The sequence below is a fragment of the Fringilla coelebs genome (genome assembly GCF_963513975.1).
Source record: "Fringilla coelebs genome assembly, chromosome: 2".
NCBI lineage: Eukaryota > Metazoa > Chordata > Aves > Passeriformes > Fringillidae > Fringilla > Fringilla coelebs.
This window is the reverse complement of record NC_140029.1, coordinates 38,593,406-38,611,814: the sequence shown is the minus strand read 5'-3', so window position 1 is coordinate 38,611,814 and position 18,409 is coordinate 38,593,406. Positions and strand designations below refer to the sequence as shown.

Here is an 18,409-nt window from a genome sequence, read left to right as displayed (position 1 = left end):
ACCCAAATTCTTTGAAAAAACCCAGCAAGTTAATAAGCAAATAAATATACATTTAAAATATCACAAGAAAATAGGATTGCATGTGAATGTGATTTTCCATTTGTGGACCCATCTGCTGAAGCCTGTAGAAGAAATAAGACATAAAAGGAGGAGGTAGATGTAGGAAAGGGGGAAGTAGCTTGCTAAGATTTCAGAGCTCAAAGTTCTCAGCTCTGAATACTCTTTATATTTCTTTTAGTTATCTTTCCCAAAAGCAAAAAAAAAAAAAAAATCTGGAAACTTCACATCTTTTCACTTCTCCATTCACAGTATTTTTTTTCCATTTCTTTTTGTTCCTGGCCCCATGCAGTACTGAGTTAACACCCAGCAGGCAATGTATTTTCAGGGTCTCTATGCAATCCCCAGCTGCCTATATATTGTAAGAATTTCACAGCTGTTTCTGCCACAGATTTACTTTCTGGAAATCAAAGTCCTTAAAGACACAGTTCCCCATAAGAAAAAGCACAGATTAAAGACTTTTCTGAACGTGCCCTGAATGTCACTTGGTGCACAATCTAGTTCTCCTAATGTGGTGAGGCACATGGTATTTGTAAAGCCATGGCTTAAGTTACCACCCGTAAGCAAAGCTGTTCTGATGATAACTAGGCATATTATTAGCAGTCCCAATCTTTGAGTTTCAGATTTTAAAAAATAATGTAATATATTCAGCAAGAAATTAAAAGCAGGGAATAGCTTCGAAATAATTTGTGAGCCTGCCCTAAAATAGGTTGCTTTGGCTGTGTCAGCCAGCGCACTTAGTGTCTACAGGTCAGACTCTTACAGGATGCAAAAAAATTCTGAATTGTGCAATGGGCATCCTTTGGCACTATCACATCTTACTCCCCATGTGTGCAACTGCATATATAGGGATATGTGTATATATACATGCAAAAATGCAAATAGAGTCTGTACTAGAGGCACTGAATACTAATGGTAGGAAAACACCTTAACTGCACCGTCTCCTTTGCCATGGGGCTTTTTCTCTCTCTGTTCAAAGCTTTAAGACATCTGTTGTTTGTGTTACTCTCCTTTCTCCTCCACTGATTTCAAGTCACAGTAGGGCTCAAGGAGACTCAAAATAAAAGCAGAAGGCAGGGAGGCATGCTAGAGGGAATGCCTGTTAAAGCCTAGCACAAGCATTTACATGCGAGTCATGTTTCTTGGCTGTTGAAACAGCAGATGCTAATCAGGAAATGCCTACACAGCTCTCCTTATTGCCTACTTCACTGAAAATGCTACCCCCTGTGTTCCCCATGAAGTTTTACTTCCTTGTAAAGCTCAATTACCATAAACACTACTTCTTAGCCAATACTCACATTTTTTGTGCTATAAACAAAAGCTGTTTGTCATTCTATGTTCCTCCCTACTAGAGCTGCTTGGCTGCCTCTAAACATTATTTGTATGTTTTCCCTAACAGTATCCATTATGATCCTTAAACAAGGTTCCTTCAATTCATATCCCTTCCCTGAATCAAACCAGTCGCTTTTCTCTCTCATTTCTTTGGCATTGCAGTAGTGTTTCTGACAGTGCACAGTATATGAAGCGGTAGGGATTTACTTTACCAAGGAAAAAAACAAAAAATACAGATTATGGCAATGCAATTACTTGGCTACTCCTGGTCGTAGACTAATAGACTGGACAAACTGGCATCATTACTACTATGTAGTTATAAAAAACATAATAATACTCTGTTTTGGGGTTTTTTTTTGGTACAAGGAAGAGCCAAACCCAAATACTGTATTTTGCCTAAAACTACTGCAGCTATCCTACTCCAGATATTTGGGTAGGACAACAGCTTTGGACAGAGTTTGCATTCATCCAGTATATTAGGAGGCTATTCTGCCTGGGTTAAACTGGGTGAGTCAAAAAGCCCCTTAAATATATGTTACTTTTAAACAGACTAATAGTTCCAGCAGTGTGGGGAGTATTCATTAATGAAAATTAGGCACCTGACAATTACTATACTAAACTGCAGACGCCAGTTTCTCCAAGGAAAGAGTTAATCAGAGACTTCTGAAATGGCCCCTTCCCTGGGGCTTAGGTGAAATAGAATATTTCTAAGGTTGGTGCCTAGAGTCTTGCCTCAGACACCATCTCAGCTGGCTGAAAATCGCTACTGTATTGTCCACAGTAAAGTAGCCATCACGCCTAAGGCGTTGGTTTTGCATGTACCTAGGTCAAATCTAGATCTGCTTATCTTAGACTTAACCCAGTGAGAATTCCCAGAAAATTAATAATGTGCTAACAGCACTGACTTTAAAAAATAATCCATGGGTGACTTTATTTAAACCTACTGTTGGGGTAGAGGCAGTACAGGGTGTTTTATAAGGGAAACTGAATGGTGAGGACACTCCCCTAGGCTACCTCCCTACCTGTATCCAACCTGAAGCAATCCAAATCTGCATCTGGCTGACATGAATAATTTAGATCTTCCCTGCAAGAATGACTTTTTGGGTTTTGATCCCAGGACATTTTGTATTAGGAAGTGAAAGAATAAATTGCAAAACCAGATATGACTTGCAAACAAGAACATGTGCTCAGGAATTCTCTTTCAAGGTCAGAGCTCAGATTCAACCTGTAAAAAGTGGTTTTATCCTGTCAAAGCAGCATTTGAGAAATAAAATGTATACCAGCTGCCAATTTTCAAAACCCCAGGAATGGGTTTTAGCTGTGAAGTGCAATCTGATACAGCTTCCTGGGCCCCGGAGAAGGGAAGGACATGTTAAACTGCACTTTGCTGAGAAGAATTTTCACTTGGATAATTTCGTAGATTCTCATCAAATTTTTGCTTGATGTGAGTCCTATTTGGAGATATTTTAATTCTAGTTGCAGTAGCATTAATTGCTAATTAAAGATTGTGAGCTTGGACTTTTGGAATCAAAAGTTCTGTCATTGCAGAGTTCATAGTTTTGGGGCCCGCACCAGCATTGCCAAATCTTAGCATTACACTATTCAAAATGATGGGGTTTGACGTCATGGAATCACGTGGTGGTATCAGAATCTACTTTCATATAAGAACAAAACCCAAAAGAAATAAAATAAAAAGAGCCATTATTCACTTCTCAAATCTGTGAGTTTCTGAACAAAAGAGCTCAAGTTACTTGTGGTGTCAACACAAAGATATAAGGGGTTGTTGGAAAGTAATTCAGATGACAACTGAGATGAACTCCCTACCAAGTAATGTCTTCCTGTCAATCAAAAGCTGAGGTCTGACATGATGAAGCTGAGCCTCAATGCCAATCAATAATATAGCACTGTAGCAAGTGGCTATCATTCAAAATCAAAGTACAGCAAACTTAGTTGTCCCACAAACCATTGAATAATTGAAACTATTTGAATGGATTATTAGTGTGATTCCCCATTGCTGTGATTTCACAATTTAGTTTGTTCAAGTTAGATAGCTTTAGAGAAGTTACGTATATCCATTCTTAGTCATGACTTTTCACTCAAAATAAACCCCACAAAGCACAGCATTTTCCTGTTCCAGTTCTCAGAAAGAAGAAATATGCAGTGAACCACAGAGTTACAAAGCAAAACTAGCATGACAACACAACTAGACACATAGCTTCCAGATATTGTTTACAAATTAAATGGACACCTACAGTTTTAAATTATATTTCTGTTCAGTAAATCAATAATGAACTGTCAGGGCTGAACAAAAAGTAACCTTTCATTGCACACCACAAGGGACAGTGTAATAACCTGTCTCTGCAATGGCCAGCTGTTCCAACAATAAGGGCTTTCAAAAAAGTTTCCTACCTTCTAGTCCTGAACCTTTAAGCCTCTTTAGTTTTGTGTTTTATGATATATATGAAGGAAGGGCATTGGCTACAGCTCACAGAAGTGATAAAGCTAGCAGATATCCTCTTGAAGTGTAGCCAGCAGCAAACAAGGAGGCAGTGGACTCTGCTGGAGATGGGCACAACAGGACTTGTTAATCAACCAGGCTGCAAAAGCACAGCTGTAGGCTGGACTAGCTGCAGTTTCTCCTTGGTGCCATGCAGAAAGCACAATTGCAATACAAACTCAAAGATATTGCCAGGCAAGGAACAGCCAGGCTAATCAAGCACTGTAAAAAACCCTGATACTATTCATTACTTGCACCTAAAAGTACAGGTTAGGGAACAGGACTTGGAGTTTTTGAAGTACAATCTATGTGGAATCTGCCTCACAACACCTCACAATCCAAAAAATCCAACACATCCAGTCAATGGTATCAGCACAGTAGGAGGTGGTTATCAAATTTTTTTTTGTAGAAATGATGACAAAGGATTCTTAAGGACAGACTGGAGAAAGGGCAACACAAGCTTTGTGAAGCCTTATAGGAAATTTCTGCAGAGAGAGAAAAGCAGCAGAGAGTCACCACAAAAGTGTTTTGAGAGTTAGAGGATAGCAACACAGGAAAAAAAAAAAAGGAAATGACATTTTAATAGTAGATAGAAAGGTTGGAAATGAGTCATGAAGACTGGTCTTAAGGTTGAAAAGAAGCAGTCTGCTTAATGAGGAAAATGCACTCAGAAGAGAAATAAGTTAAAATAATCAAGGTGGGAAATGAACTTTGTGGCAGAGTTCTGAGCAGAGACTGTGGGGGTAGCACTGTGTTCCTCAGTGCAGGGGGGCAGGATGCTGCAGTAATCAAAGTGTGAAAGGATGAGATCCCAGAAAACAGCTGCAGTGGCGTGGAACAGCAAAAGGCCTTGTCACAGAAATATTTGTGCAGCAAAACCTGTAAGATCAGGAGGCTTCTCCTGCACATGACACTTGGAATGCACTTAAATTGATACTTCAATGACTTGCTGCACATTGAATTAGGTGAGTTAGACTGCATTCTTACAGTAAACCTAATTGACAAGTGCTTGTATAGGAAAACAAAACAAAAAATCACTTAATATTTCCTGTCCATAACACCAAATTTTCTCAGTGTTTAAGATGGCTAAGAGTCTGCAGTTTGAAATCATCTTGTGCATGAGCTCCTCTTCGAATGGCAGAAAACACAGCAACACATGGTTACATACCTCACAAATTAAGGAGAAATTTATATTCTATTTCCTGCAGGTTAGGAAGACATTTAGTGTATCTGGGCCTGAAAAAACCCCTAATACAAACATAATTTTTAAACATCAGAACAAGAACAAGCAAAGTTGGCAGAATTTTCTATGTGCAAACTGCCAAGTAAGATACCAAGGAACACAAGACTTTAGCTGCCGCTGCAACTTTTGCAGTCAAATTATTAACTTCAAAAGTAAAGGTAGTAATAGCTGAACCTGACAATCCTATAGGTATCCTATGAAAGCAGCAAACACTCACAGCCCCTTTCAAACACTTTCCACCATTTTCTGACAGAAATTTTCCTCAATAAATTACAACAGACAGAGAATGCCATTATCGTCTCTTCTAAGCTAATGTTATTTATATTTCTGAAGATTAATAAATGTGGTCATTAAAAAAGGAGAAAGTTATAAAAAGAGGATTTGCTATCATGCAGGTAAAAATCAGGGATGATTCTTGCTGGTTAAAGAATCACTGAGAGTACATTAAAATGTCAGCATGTAAAAGAAAACTTTCAGCTATGATTTCTATATCTCACTTTCAAGTTCTTTAAAGATTTGAAAATGTGGCTTTAACTGCTTATACAGAAATATAACACTTTTGACTAAATTTAGGCAAAAGTCAATGTAAATTAATGTTATTGCAAATATTAGCACTTACTTAACTAGGATTCCAATTAGCAGGGATACGAATGGTATAATTGACATGTAGCAATTCTTTTATTCATGTAAGCACCTCAAATAAGGTCATGAATAAAATTCACATAATATACATAAAGATAAACTAACAAAAAATAGCTTGAACAGATACCTGTGTGTTTAAGAGGATCACAGAATCACAAAAGAGTTAGGGTTAGGACCTCTGGAGATCATCTAGTCCTTAACAACCTAAACACTGATCAAAGCCCAAGTTTTGCTTAATTTTATGTGCAGACTGGAATCATAGAATCATTAGACTTGGAAAAAGACTCCGAGATCATCAAGTTCAGCCTTTGACTGACCATGCCAACTAACCACAGCACTAAGTGCCACATCCAGTCGTTTCTGGAACACCTCCAGGGATGGTGACTCCACCTCTTCCCCGGGCAGCCAGTTCTAATGCTTAACCATCCTTTCAGTGAATAAATTCTTTCTGATGTCTAACCTTCCCTGTGCAGTTTAAGGCCATTTCCTCTTGTCCTGTGTCCATTTGCCTGGGAGAAGAGGATGACCCTCACCTGCCTACAGCCTCCTTTCAGGTAGTTTTAGAGAGTGATAAGGCAAGACCTGAATATACCATCTTGATTTACAAAAATTTCCCTACTTCACAACAGACAGGTTACCTTGCTTACAACTAGAAGCTATGACCATATTAATCTATATTTTATTAAAGGCCATAACATTTTTTCTATGGAAGGCAGAGCACAGAGCACATGCTCTTTCATAAACTTACCATTTGAAAGATAAAATGATGTCAGATGAAAGAATATTTTAAATAATAACTGCATGAATGATACCAAATTACTACTTATATGTACTAGCCAGGAGAAGTCATATATTTCTCTCTCCTTCTTACATAGAAGCTACTATTATGTTACAAGCAGTGCTCTGGTATTAATCTTCTTTTGAGCACTATCTACAATTCATAGCCATCAACTCAGTGGGACACAGCCGAGATAAAAAAAAATTCTATTTAAAGCCTAGACAATTTGACTCAAAAAATAACTTCATGTTTGTGAAATGCAGCCCATCATGAAGATCAGAACCATAACCCTCACACTGGGAATGAGTGAGTAGAGGTTGTTTGAACACAAGAGAAAGTTTGGGGCAGCAGCCTGGAAAAGGTTACTGATTTTCAAAACTGTCTTCGTGACACTCATTCCAAAACTAGAAAGCTCCATTAAATGCTCAAGAGTAGAACCACTAAAAAAGTGCTGCTTCCTCTGAATAAAAGAAGCAAAATTTATTTTAGAAATATTATTGAGAAGCCAAATTTGTATCTATGGGTTTGGTCTGCAGCCCACCTAGAGCCATCACATGTTATATCCTATGGTCAAGTATCCCCACAGACACATGGAGAGAGAAGTTATTTTTTGTTTCATTTCAACTCTGAGCTTTCACAGAAATGTGTAGTTTTTGGCTTGGTACATCTTTGGCTTTAAAGGAAACTCAGCCAGTATCCTTGTATCACTGAAATGAGATATTTGTTCTCCCAGAGCATAATCTCCTCCCTACCTAATCCTCAGCATCTACCTTCCCTTAAGACTCAAATATGCAGTAAAAATTGCTTTAAGGCTTCAGCTTAAACACCAACAATAACTCCTTGCTGTATTAACACAGACAGACATCTTTTATCTCCTGTACAGCATCTGTGATTAAAGTAACCCAGTATCAATAAGAAAGGCAGATGCCCCAAGGCATGACTAAGAGAAATTGCTTGTATTGTAAGAAATATTTCCTTCCAGCACTGTCATGGGGGGTTTTGGAGAAGAAGATGAGTAAACCAGCCTATATTTGATGGTCACTTCAACTCAGAGCAGCCATAATTCATCATCCTGCTGACAGCACCAGGCTCTCATCTAGAAAAGGTCAATGCCAAGGGAAAAATGGGATGGCACTAAATTAAGAGACTAAAAGGAGGATTTAACAACATAGCTGTTGAAACAAACCATGATGGGCTGGGGAAGAAATTCTCCTCCAGTTGCCCATCAATTCACCATCCTGTCCCTGGATGAATAATGCAGGAGGAATACAGAGACACTCAGTCATAGACCAAACCTTTCCAAGTGACAGTGGAATTTTTTGACACAAGTTTATCCAGACACTTGCACTCATTACTGTAGACAATCTTCTGCAATGCAAATGTCTCACATAAAACAAGGTCTAAAGAAAAACTCAAAAATAGCTATTGAAATGGCCAAAAAGAACAGGAAATTTTTGTTCCTCTCTAATACACTGAAATATTGGAGAAAAAAAACTATTAGAATTTTTGCCAATATTGTGCAACATCAGATGGAATGGTATATTTTCATATATACAGTGTTTTTGTAGACTTCTCTCAGTATGATAGTATACATGTCCAAAACTATGTACAAATGCAAAAGTAAACATAAATAGGTGCAAATTTAGAGGTATTTTTCAAGGTATAATTTAGGCTCTTTCAGTTCTACATGTTCCTTCCAAAAGATGTGTGAACTTATGAAAGTTCAAAATGGGTGTAATTTACAAGCTGAGAAGCTAGAAAAAGTTGCAAGAACACTCAAGCTATATGAAGTGGCCTACTTTAGTGTACTCTTTTCTATTTCTTTTTTTCTGTACAGTTGTGAGCCTGTTTTTCTGCTTGCAGCCTTTCTTTATGACCTGTCAGTGTATGAATTACACTAAAAATCAACTATTATAAAAGACAGGGGCTGGAATAAATGGAAGTCAGGAGGGTAGGTTTTTTGAAACTATAATTATATGTCTATTCTATGGCATTCTTGCTAATCTCTCTTTCTCATCCTTTTGCTATTTTACACTCAGCGTCCATAAGAAGAACATGAAAGGTAAATTCAGAGGAACCTGAGTCTGAGGAGAATTTTTTAAGGCAAAACTATTGAGCAATGAATGTCATCACATCTCTGAGAAAATGCAGTAGCTATGTCTTCTCTTAGTTTCACAACTCAATATGAGCTGCAGTCAATCACTAAACGCTGGGAAGCACAGGGAACAGAGACAACTTTAACAACAAACTTTAACTGTTTGTTAATTAACTCTTGTTATACAGCAAATATGTGTTTTAGAAACCACTGATTTCTTCCTTCTTTCAATGTGCACCTTTTTACCCATCTTTGTTCTTCTTCTTTGAAAGCATAAGTAAATATTCAACAGGCTTTCCCCATTTCCTTACAAAGCAGTTTTCACATATGAAGACAAGGGAACTGTAAATCCATTCTCTGTTCTTTTTCATTCTCTCCTTTTCCAATGAGAGGATGGAAAATGATGGACATCAAACCAGAAAGACAGCCAAAACCTGACATGCTGACAAGCTCTTAAATATTCTGTATGGTTTCTCGTTTTATGCATTTTCATTCTTTCATAGAGATGGATGCCTACAGCACTGTTCCACTTAAAAATAAAAAGTCAGTGCCCATAGGATGGGGCACCCAACAAACTGCTGCCTGCCATGAAATATCTGTCCAGAAAGTTGCAGGCAGGCAAAGTTGCCTGTCCTGAAATTAATAAATGTAAACCAAAATCCTAAAAGGCTTTCTAGCATAGGAAATATTCATATATATGTATACATGAAATGCAAAAAGCAATGTTCACTTAAAATATTTCAGTTCATCTAGAGATCTAAAAATATGTTTCTATTATTGTTTAATTTTAACACATCTACATAATTGTTGCTTCAAGTATCCATTATCAGAAGAAACTTGAAGTACAGAGACTCACACCCAAACATTCAAAAACTGTATCATGAATCAGTAGAAAAGAAATTCCATTATGTCTCCTGTTTTAACTAAACAATTAATGGAATTGAAAATTTCAGCCATAAAAATATTTTTGTGGAATGGTATTACACCATTACCCAGCTGGAAATTGTGAAAAGAAACAAGTCAGACACTTTTGGGTATATGTTTATATGCTAAAACCCCAGAAATTTAATGTATCTCATTAGAAAAGAGATGATTATGTGCAACTCCTAACACACTCAGCAGTGATGCTTGTGTTTGTTATGCATGGGTAACTCCAAGGTGGTTAGAGCTACATCCTGATGTTCAGATAAAATTCCTCTTTCAGCATCAAACTTTTAAGGGTTCATTATATGCAAGATGAATACAGATGTTTGGAAAAACCTGTAAAGGTACAAAAATCAGAGTGGTAGAAAAGGGTTATGGCTTTTTATCTGCTTCATAACAAGAAACAAAGCAAGATTTTTGTCCAGAGCTGCTGGCAACTGTTTTATAATCAATGCCACTACTTACTCAAGGTGCTAGAAATCTGATAGTTTCTTAAAAAATCAGTTGTATCAAGCCACTATGTAACTCACTGGCTATTATAGAATATTCCTATAGCCATCCTGAGAAAGTCAGTGCTTAGTGTTGCATGGACATAACACATTTATTCTAGAGCAGCATCAATCTATTCATGAACTATCCTGGTGAATAATGAGATGAAAATATACAACTTTTAAGCCTTGTAATCTACTCCTGAGGAAGGCAGACTATAAAACACAACAGGTTCTTCAAAGAGGCTCAGCTGTTGGGAATACAACAAATTTCCAAGAAAGCAATGAGGTTTTACTTGAGATTACGGTTGCTTTTATGGCTGCTTGGAATTTAATGTACATCAACTATGTTCCTGAAAAATGGAGGAACTTCCTCTTTGTCAACATGGCAGTAAAAATGCATTATCTACAGACTTGAGGGGGTGATTGCAAGGATAAACTGAGCTAGAAAGGATAAATTACTCTTGAATTGCATATAAAAACAGTTGGAGGATCATGGTCAAAACTCTAGACAGTTCAAAACCGTAAGGGGACATTTAACCTGCCACCAACTGGTAAAAGGGACACAATAGGCACACATATTAACATGGTCCCTGCTACATCATCTGTAAGAAGCAGGGACAAACTGCTAAATGCAAAGAAAAGAACATTTTAAGGTCTTAGAAACAGCCCTCTGATTTCTAAAGCAAAAAGCTTGAAGGTGAAAATATCAGGTATTTTGATTTCCAAGTTTTTTGGAAGCACACTTTTTTACTGGTTCACCAAAGCTGAGCACAGTTTTCATTTGTTCCTGCCACAAGAAAGGTGCATCAAGCCATGCTGCACACAGATTCTGAACTTCAAGAAATCACTCAAAAGAGCTGGAAAGAGGCTGAACTTCAGCTACTGATTTGGTGAGCCCCAGCTGATGCCTGATGCCTGGTGATTGATGCCTCTGCAGTCATCCTGATCTCAGCTGCCTCCTTGCTTACAAAATTGCGGGATTATTTTTGTCTTTTAATATTTGCTGACCTACATTCAATTTTTCTTGTCCATTCACTTCAAGTCTTTCCACAAACTTTTGAATCTTTCTAGCCCAACTATCAAACCATCAGCATATTAAAATAATGCTACAGGCCAGAGGAAATCCTTGTCCTGAGAATGCCACAGTGGTTGCACACCTGTTTCTATACCTATGTATGCTGAGGATTTTAACTGTTTACTTTGATCTTAGGTTTGACTGCCCGCTTACACTTTCATGTTTAGAGCTATAAATATGCAATTTGCTTATCCTCAGCTTTATCTGGATTTCCAATTTCTCCCCCTGTCCTAAAGCCATTGTATGACACGTGTTCATAAAATCTATCAAAATTACATGTATGTTCTGCTGTTATTCCCACTGGATTATCTCACTAAGTTCTAAAAAAAGCAAAAATGCAGATGAAGCCCGTGTTTAGGCTTAAACTTCCATTCTTTTACATTAGTTTTAGCTTCTACCTTTTACATTGGTCCAGATAGATACAAGGAGTACCATCTGAGTCTGTGTATAAGAGACTATTTTTCAATCCTTTCCTCATCACAACTGAATTTGGTTCTCATGCTTGTATTAAAGAATTAGATATGGACGTGTTTCTTTCCCCTGAAAGCTCCCAGCACCGTTCCTTTGTATAATCAACAGATTGTTTTTGCCTTGCTGCTCGTAATTCCTTACAAAACATGATTTTTTAGATATATGAGCTCCAGGGAAGAGGCAACCAAACGTGACCTTTGGACTGGGACTGGAGCAGTTGGTGTGACTCAGTGCCTGCCAGGGCTGATCTCACTGGTGCTGACTCGCAGTGGCCCCGGGGGACTGCCCCGTGCAGCCCTGGCACAGCCCGCGACAGGGGCGAGCCTGCAGCAGTGGGATAACTCACAAATGAGCAACACACTGTCTGTGCCCATCATCTGCAGGGGCCAAGGGCAGAGTGGAACACAGACACAATTTAAAATGCATAAAAACCATGACTTGGGGAAGAGCAAATGAAAGAGTGGACATGGAAAGGGAGCTTTGAAAGATTTGAATGATTTCCCAAACTATAAACTATTGTCTGTACTGTGCTGCCCTGTTTTCTTTTTTTCTCCTTTGTCTTTCTTTTTTTTAAGCTGAGTTTCAACCTATCACCTATATGATGGTATTTATACCATTCTTTTGCTACTTTTGCAAAGACTTCAGACAGCTACTAAAAAAAACCCCACTGAAGTTGAGACTATTACCCATTATTGTTCTGTTCAAATACCTGATTTCTGTAATGGATAAGGCATAAAGGATGGGAAAATAACACTAAGGAGACCAAGTCTACTCATAAAGGGCTGGAGCTGCTGTATTTCATGTAACTAAATTGAGATTGCAGAGTCATCACAGAAGGAATCAAACAACTGATCATGTAATTGAGCATCTAAAACTTACAGCAGGTGGCAGCTCCTCTTCTTCTGCCTCTCTAGTTTGCCTGTCAGGTCTTTTAAATTGTACTTTTGATCTAACGAAGAGCAAATAAACAAGAAAAAAACCCAAGCAAGCCAAACCATTTAGATATTTTTGAAATGTGGGTAGTTTTCTACTGTAAAATTTACCACAGCTTGGTACGGATATTTCACTTGACTCATCCAGGGTTATTTCTGTTTTCACTGAATCTCTCAAACAGCAACAGAGAAAAAAAAAAAAAAAAAAAAAGACATTTCTTATACATTAACTTAATCATTTGGCAGACCTACCAGTGCTTAAAACAAAGTGGGATCAGCAACTGCTTGGGGTTTTTTCCAAGCAATAACACAGGCTTAATATTGAGTAAAAAATAAGCATTTCTCTTTAAATCCAAATTTAGAGATTGGTTCATGGTATAATTTGTCTGAGTCCCCGACAATGTAACATCTCCTTGGCATTTAGACCTGATCCTCTGTACTGACACATCACCTTGCACATTCAGTATTTCACCAAGCATTCAGAGGTGCCAGCGGGAAGCACCAAGATATTTGGGAAATCTCAGGGTGTGAATCAGGCTGCCAGTAACAGGCTGTGACATCCCAAATGAGACTGCTAAGAAAAAGGAGAAGCCCTCTTCTTCAGGATGTGCACAGACACGATGCTCTGTCAGTGATGAAGAGATGAGTGCTGCTGCAGGGAGCTGCCTCTGCAGTCGTGCTCACAGGTGTGCCTCCTCTGCTGCTTCTGGAAACCCTTCAGCCTGGGAGCTGAACTCTTCCACAGGAAAAAAAAAGCAGCAACTGAAACAATGCTGCCAGTAAACATAAGATCAGAGGCATTAGATATACCTGCCTACACAAGTCACTTATTTCAGTGAATAAACTTCAATTCCTTTATGCACTTGCATGAGATCAACAATTAGAAAAGAGGGAGTCACTGTGAATAGCACTCACAGTTTCTGCTCAGGCACTCAGTCCCCCGCAGTAACAAGAACATGCTGTTTACATTCTGTGCGATTTACATCAATAACAAAACTGGTGTTTCACAAAAAGACAAACAGAAAACTTTTCTATCCTTTTCATTTCTGTCAAGCTCTACATCTTCAAAGGTCTGCACTAGTATTTCCACCATTGCCAGCAAACAGAATCACAGAATCACAGAATGACTTGGGTTGGAAGAGATCATCTAGTTCCAACCCCCTTTGCCATGGGCAGGGAGACCTTCCATTCAATCAGGTTGTGCAGAGCCCCATCCACCCTGATCTTGAACACATCCAGGGATGGGGCATCCATGACTTCTCTGAGCAAAGTGTTTCTGTGCCTCACCACCCTGAGGGTAAAAAATGTCTTCTGAATACCTGATCTAAAGGTACTCCTCTTTCATTTCAAATAAATAAGTTGGATAAGTTGGAAAAAAGCCGTTGGAATACACTTAGAAAAATCTGTAAAATTGAGATTAAAGCCAGTGTTCTTAAAGGTGATCTCTGATTTTGAGATTATTTTCTAACAGCAATACCTGGAGGCCAGATGATCAACTACGCAGTGCTGGGCAACCTCTGCTTCACTCTCAGCTGCTCTAGTGCTTCTGAAAATCAGGCCAGGAATTTTGGTGTCCCAAATATAGAACTGTGGAAATTTACCCAGAAACATTTTCCCTAAACTCACAAAATCAGTCCCATTTTTCAATCCAGCTGAAGTGCTCTGCTTGCCAGTGCTAGGTCTCCTCAGGAAACCCCAGAAATGGGCAGGAGCATTTTCACCACTGGTTGTCACTGTTCTCCCTATGCTATCCTGTCTATTCCTCATGTACAACACTCAAAAAAGAGTTAGGTATCTCACTATCAAACTTAAAAAACCCAGTCCAGATCTAAACACATATGCAGATCAAATACAATTCAGAGCTGTGTTTACAAATCAATCCTCAAACCTGTTTAATGAGAGTGAACAGATTTTCTATTGGTTTCATCAGTACAAGTGTTTAAGAAAAAGGAAATCCACTAATTGAGTTTAGAATCAAAAAATAGATCAGGAGAAGTGCATGGGACAAAGTTGTGCTACAGGACAGAGAAAAAGCAGTACAGATGTGCAAGGTCTGAAGTCCTAGGAATCAAAAGCTGAGCTCATTTGGGCTGAGACACTGTGGATAAATGAACAGGTACAAAAATATTGCTTATAGAAACCTCTCCTTCCATATACACCATCAAGTGCTAGGGTTTGTTTGCAGAGCTTCTTGTAAATTTTATCACTGCAGAATGGCATCTTTAATCATTAAAAAAGTACCCAGGATCAGCTAAACATATAAGCTAGTCCTCAGATGAGCCTGAGGACATCCTGATAGTCAAGTCTGGACATGCTGCAGCTCTGCCTCATTTTTTTGGCAGGAGGGGAGCATTTTAGCCGCCAAATCTTCCTGCCACTCCTCCCTTTTTAAAAACCACTCACCCAGCTTTCTCCAGGAAAAGACAGTGGACAGACAGTGACCTCACAATGGAAAGACAAGCAGATAATAAGAAACTCCCTGCTTTGTCAGCCTTCCTCCCAAGCTGAATCCATGCAGTACATTTATCCAGATCTGGAATGTGAAAGGGGATGTACATAGGAGAGCTAAGTTGCCACAGGTCTCCGCCTGACACTGTAAAAGGAGGCAGAATTCAGTATAAAATATTTTATCAGAGTTCTGAAGTGAGCAGGAAATTCCTGTTGCTTTGAAGTGATATCCAGGGGAGAACAATCCATGCCCTGCCTCAGCCGATCAATTTGTGTTAGCAAAGCTTTTTCAGGAGCTGAAATTAAGTAAATGGAATCATGCTTACAAAGAAAAGGGGAAAATATCCTCTCTGCTTTATTTCTCTAACTTATTGCTGCCTCCAGAATGCAATTGTAACTATTTAATTATTTCCTCTTATCAATAATAATAAAGTGCTGCAACATTTGAGAAAAAAAATCTCCCTTCTCTACTCCCAGAGTATCTGTCTCTTGCCTGACACTACTAAGGCTCACGACTTGTACAACATCCACAGTCTGCATAACATTTACCAAAAAGTTATCTGGTACCTCAGCTTGTGCATCTATTAGATATGACTGACTCAAATCCCATGTACATTGGGTTACAAAGCAGAGGTAAAATTTTGAAATAATACAACCCACAGAAAACTGATGCAAAAATACTCAGCATCCTCACTGGAAGATAAGAATTAATACTTGGCTCCATGACTCTGATAAAAGTATACTTGATTTTAGTACTGGAGGTGAGTTTTTCTCTTTGGTTAAATGCTATTAAATTTTATATTGAGATTAAAGGAAGAATTAAACAGCTACCCCTGGCCAGAGATTTCACCAAATACCAACCAGCAAATACCTAACATTTCTGTCTGGGTGCTCACATCAGCATCACTCCATGCCCACCATCACCCTAAGAGCAATAGCCAGCCTGCAGAGTGAGCTTCACAGGCCCTTAATTGAAGCCCTGAGTTTAGGATAAACAGGTCACACCATGAGGACACCACAGGGATGTCCTTAAAGGCAATTGCTCCAGGACCAGCCTGCTGGGGACACATGTTCCTGGCACGGGGGAAAAAGAGAGTTGGTCCTGGGGCAGGGAGCAGCCTGTCTCCCTGGCACCTCCCCAGGGCATGCACAACCAGAGCACAGGTATTGTGGTCTGCTTGGGACTGGCCATAGGGCACAGCAGCTGTAAATAAACAGGGACCTGAGCCTCCCAGACAGATGGACTGAGCCATGACAGATGTTCAACATCATCTCCTTTTGGATTCTTCCAGGAAGTCCACCAGTCAGGGTGGGCAGATAAAGGAACCTGTTCTTGGCTGGGTCATGGCTCAATTTATGAATATTTAAATAGGCTCTCTCTCCCTTCACTGAAAATCAGCAGATGCCAGACTTTCATTATCTTGGCCATTTCTTTATTATGCTTTTATTAGATTCCACTTCTAAAATCATGCCCTCAAGCAATTTAATTTTTACATCTTTTTAACTTTTGGGGAGTATTTTTGATCATAGGTCACTCCTTGTTTAATTCTCAAGATAAAAGTCTTCTGTAGGTATCACCACTCTTAAAAGAAAATAAATTACCCCTTGTATTTCATAAAATATATTCTTCTTAATTTTTAATTCACTGCTCCAAAAGGAAAACCCAAATAGAAAATGAAAAAAAGGGAGGAAATCCTTCCTTAACAAAACTCTGGTTTACATCCATTTAAATGAAATGCTAAGCAGTGTGCAAAAATTATATTAGCATAATTTTATGTATTTTAATAGCCTGAGTATTTCCCAGACTTGATGAAACCTCTATCAGGAGTCAATCCTCAGGGCCAATGAGCACAACAGCAAATAGAAAGAACCAAGTAAAAATATCCTGGAATAATTAAAGTCTTTAATGTGTTTATTTGTCTAAATATAATATTTATATGGTTTTCATTGATGAAATTAGTTAAAGAAACATAAAATGTTATGAGCTGTAATTTATTTTATTAAAATCAAAATCAGGAACACATTACTCATATGGATATATGGATCATCTGAATTTGATCCCTGTTGTTGGGCACTCTGAGTCTTTCTAAGGCTCAGAAGCTGCAGGTACATTACTTTCAGAAAAATGTTCATCATGAAGAATAGAGAGGCCTTACCACACTAAGGAGAGTTCTTATTATGTTTACTTTCTATGGATTAAAACAGCAGCCTGAAAAACTCCCCAGTGCCTTGGATAATAAAGACTCAACCTGCAAACATTTATAAATATAAATAACCCTTATTAGTATTGCTGATGTCAGAAGGACACTCATACATGTGCATAAACTGAAGTACATTGAAAAGTCCTTATTTGAAGAGAGGTACTCTGTGAAGAATTCCATGTATTTATCAATGCTGGCTCCCTTAATCTCCCTTAATTAAGTGAGATGGCCTCACTTTTATCTGCCACTGAGAAAGTCACAGTTAAAAACTGAGAGATTTGGAACCTGATCTGTGGCAAAATGCCTGGATTGGGATACATTTCTCCCCTATTCTTTCATACCTCAGATATTTATTCTGAAATGAAAACTGCTCTCACAAAAATTACTCTGCATGAGTAAGTTAGCTGCACACAATGTGAATGACAGTGAAGGGAACTAGGTCAGCTGTGCTGTTAAAAAAAAAGAAGGAAAGAAACAAAAAAAAGAGAGACAATAAACCAGTAATCTAAAACCAGTACACAAATAATAAAGAAAGTTAAAAAAAGTCCTATACTGTTTAGAATTTTTCAAAGTTCCTTCCTTTTGTTTTATTAAATTTTTAATTTTTTCTGTGTTTCTGTTTTCCTCATACTACAATATGATCCTTTTGAAGGCCACATGTCCATTTCCTCAATGGCAAAAAAATTCTCACATTTGATTTGTAACAGAGAAAGCATTATCATTTAAATATCTGTTTTGGCAAAAAAAATGAGACCTTTTTCCATGCCAAAAATTACATATTTCTCAAATACAATCCTTGCTAAAATATTCCCTTCCACTGCCCCTCTCTTTAACTAACTGTAGATGCTGGTCTAGGCAAAACTGAATGGCTTACTGAGCTCATCTGGAATCTGAATCAAACGAGGTTCTTCCTCCAGTGATGTGTGTCTTGCCTCTTGTGCACCTCCTTACAAACCCACTGAGTGGTATTTGGATTGGGAAACAGCTTATTAGGACAGAAATCTAAATATATGAGATATTGTATGAGACCAAAACTACAGGATGTTAGGATATTATTTCAGTTATTAAGAAATAACTGATTTTAAGTTCCCGTTCATTAAACTGATTTACAAGAACTTTTTGAAAAACAAATGAAACTCCTGAAGTGGAACAGGCAGTAACTAACACAGAGAACAAACAAAACTATTTCCTATAGTAGCATTAAGTGGTTTAGATGTCCTGAG

General features: G+C 38.3%; 1 protein-coding gene across 5 annotated transcripts in view; it reads right to left on the bottom strand.

Moving 5' to 3' along the window:
- The window catches only part of FGF14 (fibroblast growth factor 14), a gene marked incomplete at its 5' end in the record, with an annotated part of 376,843 nt that overhangs the window by 7,930 nt on the left and 350,504 nt on the right, over positions 1-18,409 (bottom strand). The gene's annotated exons all lie outside the window — the stretch shown is intronic.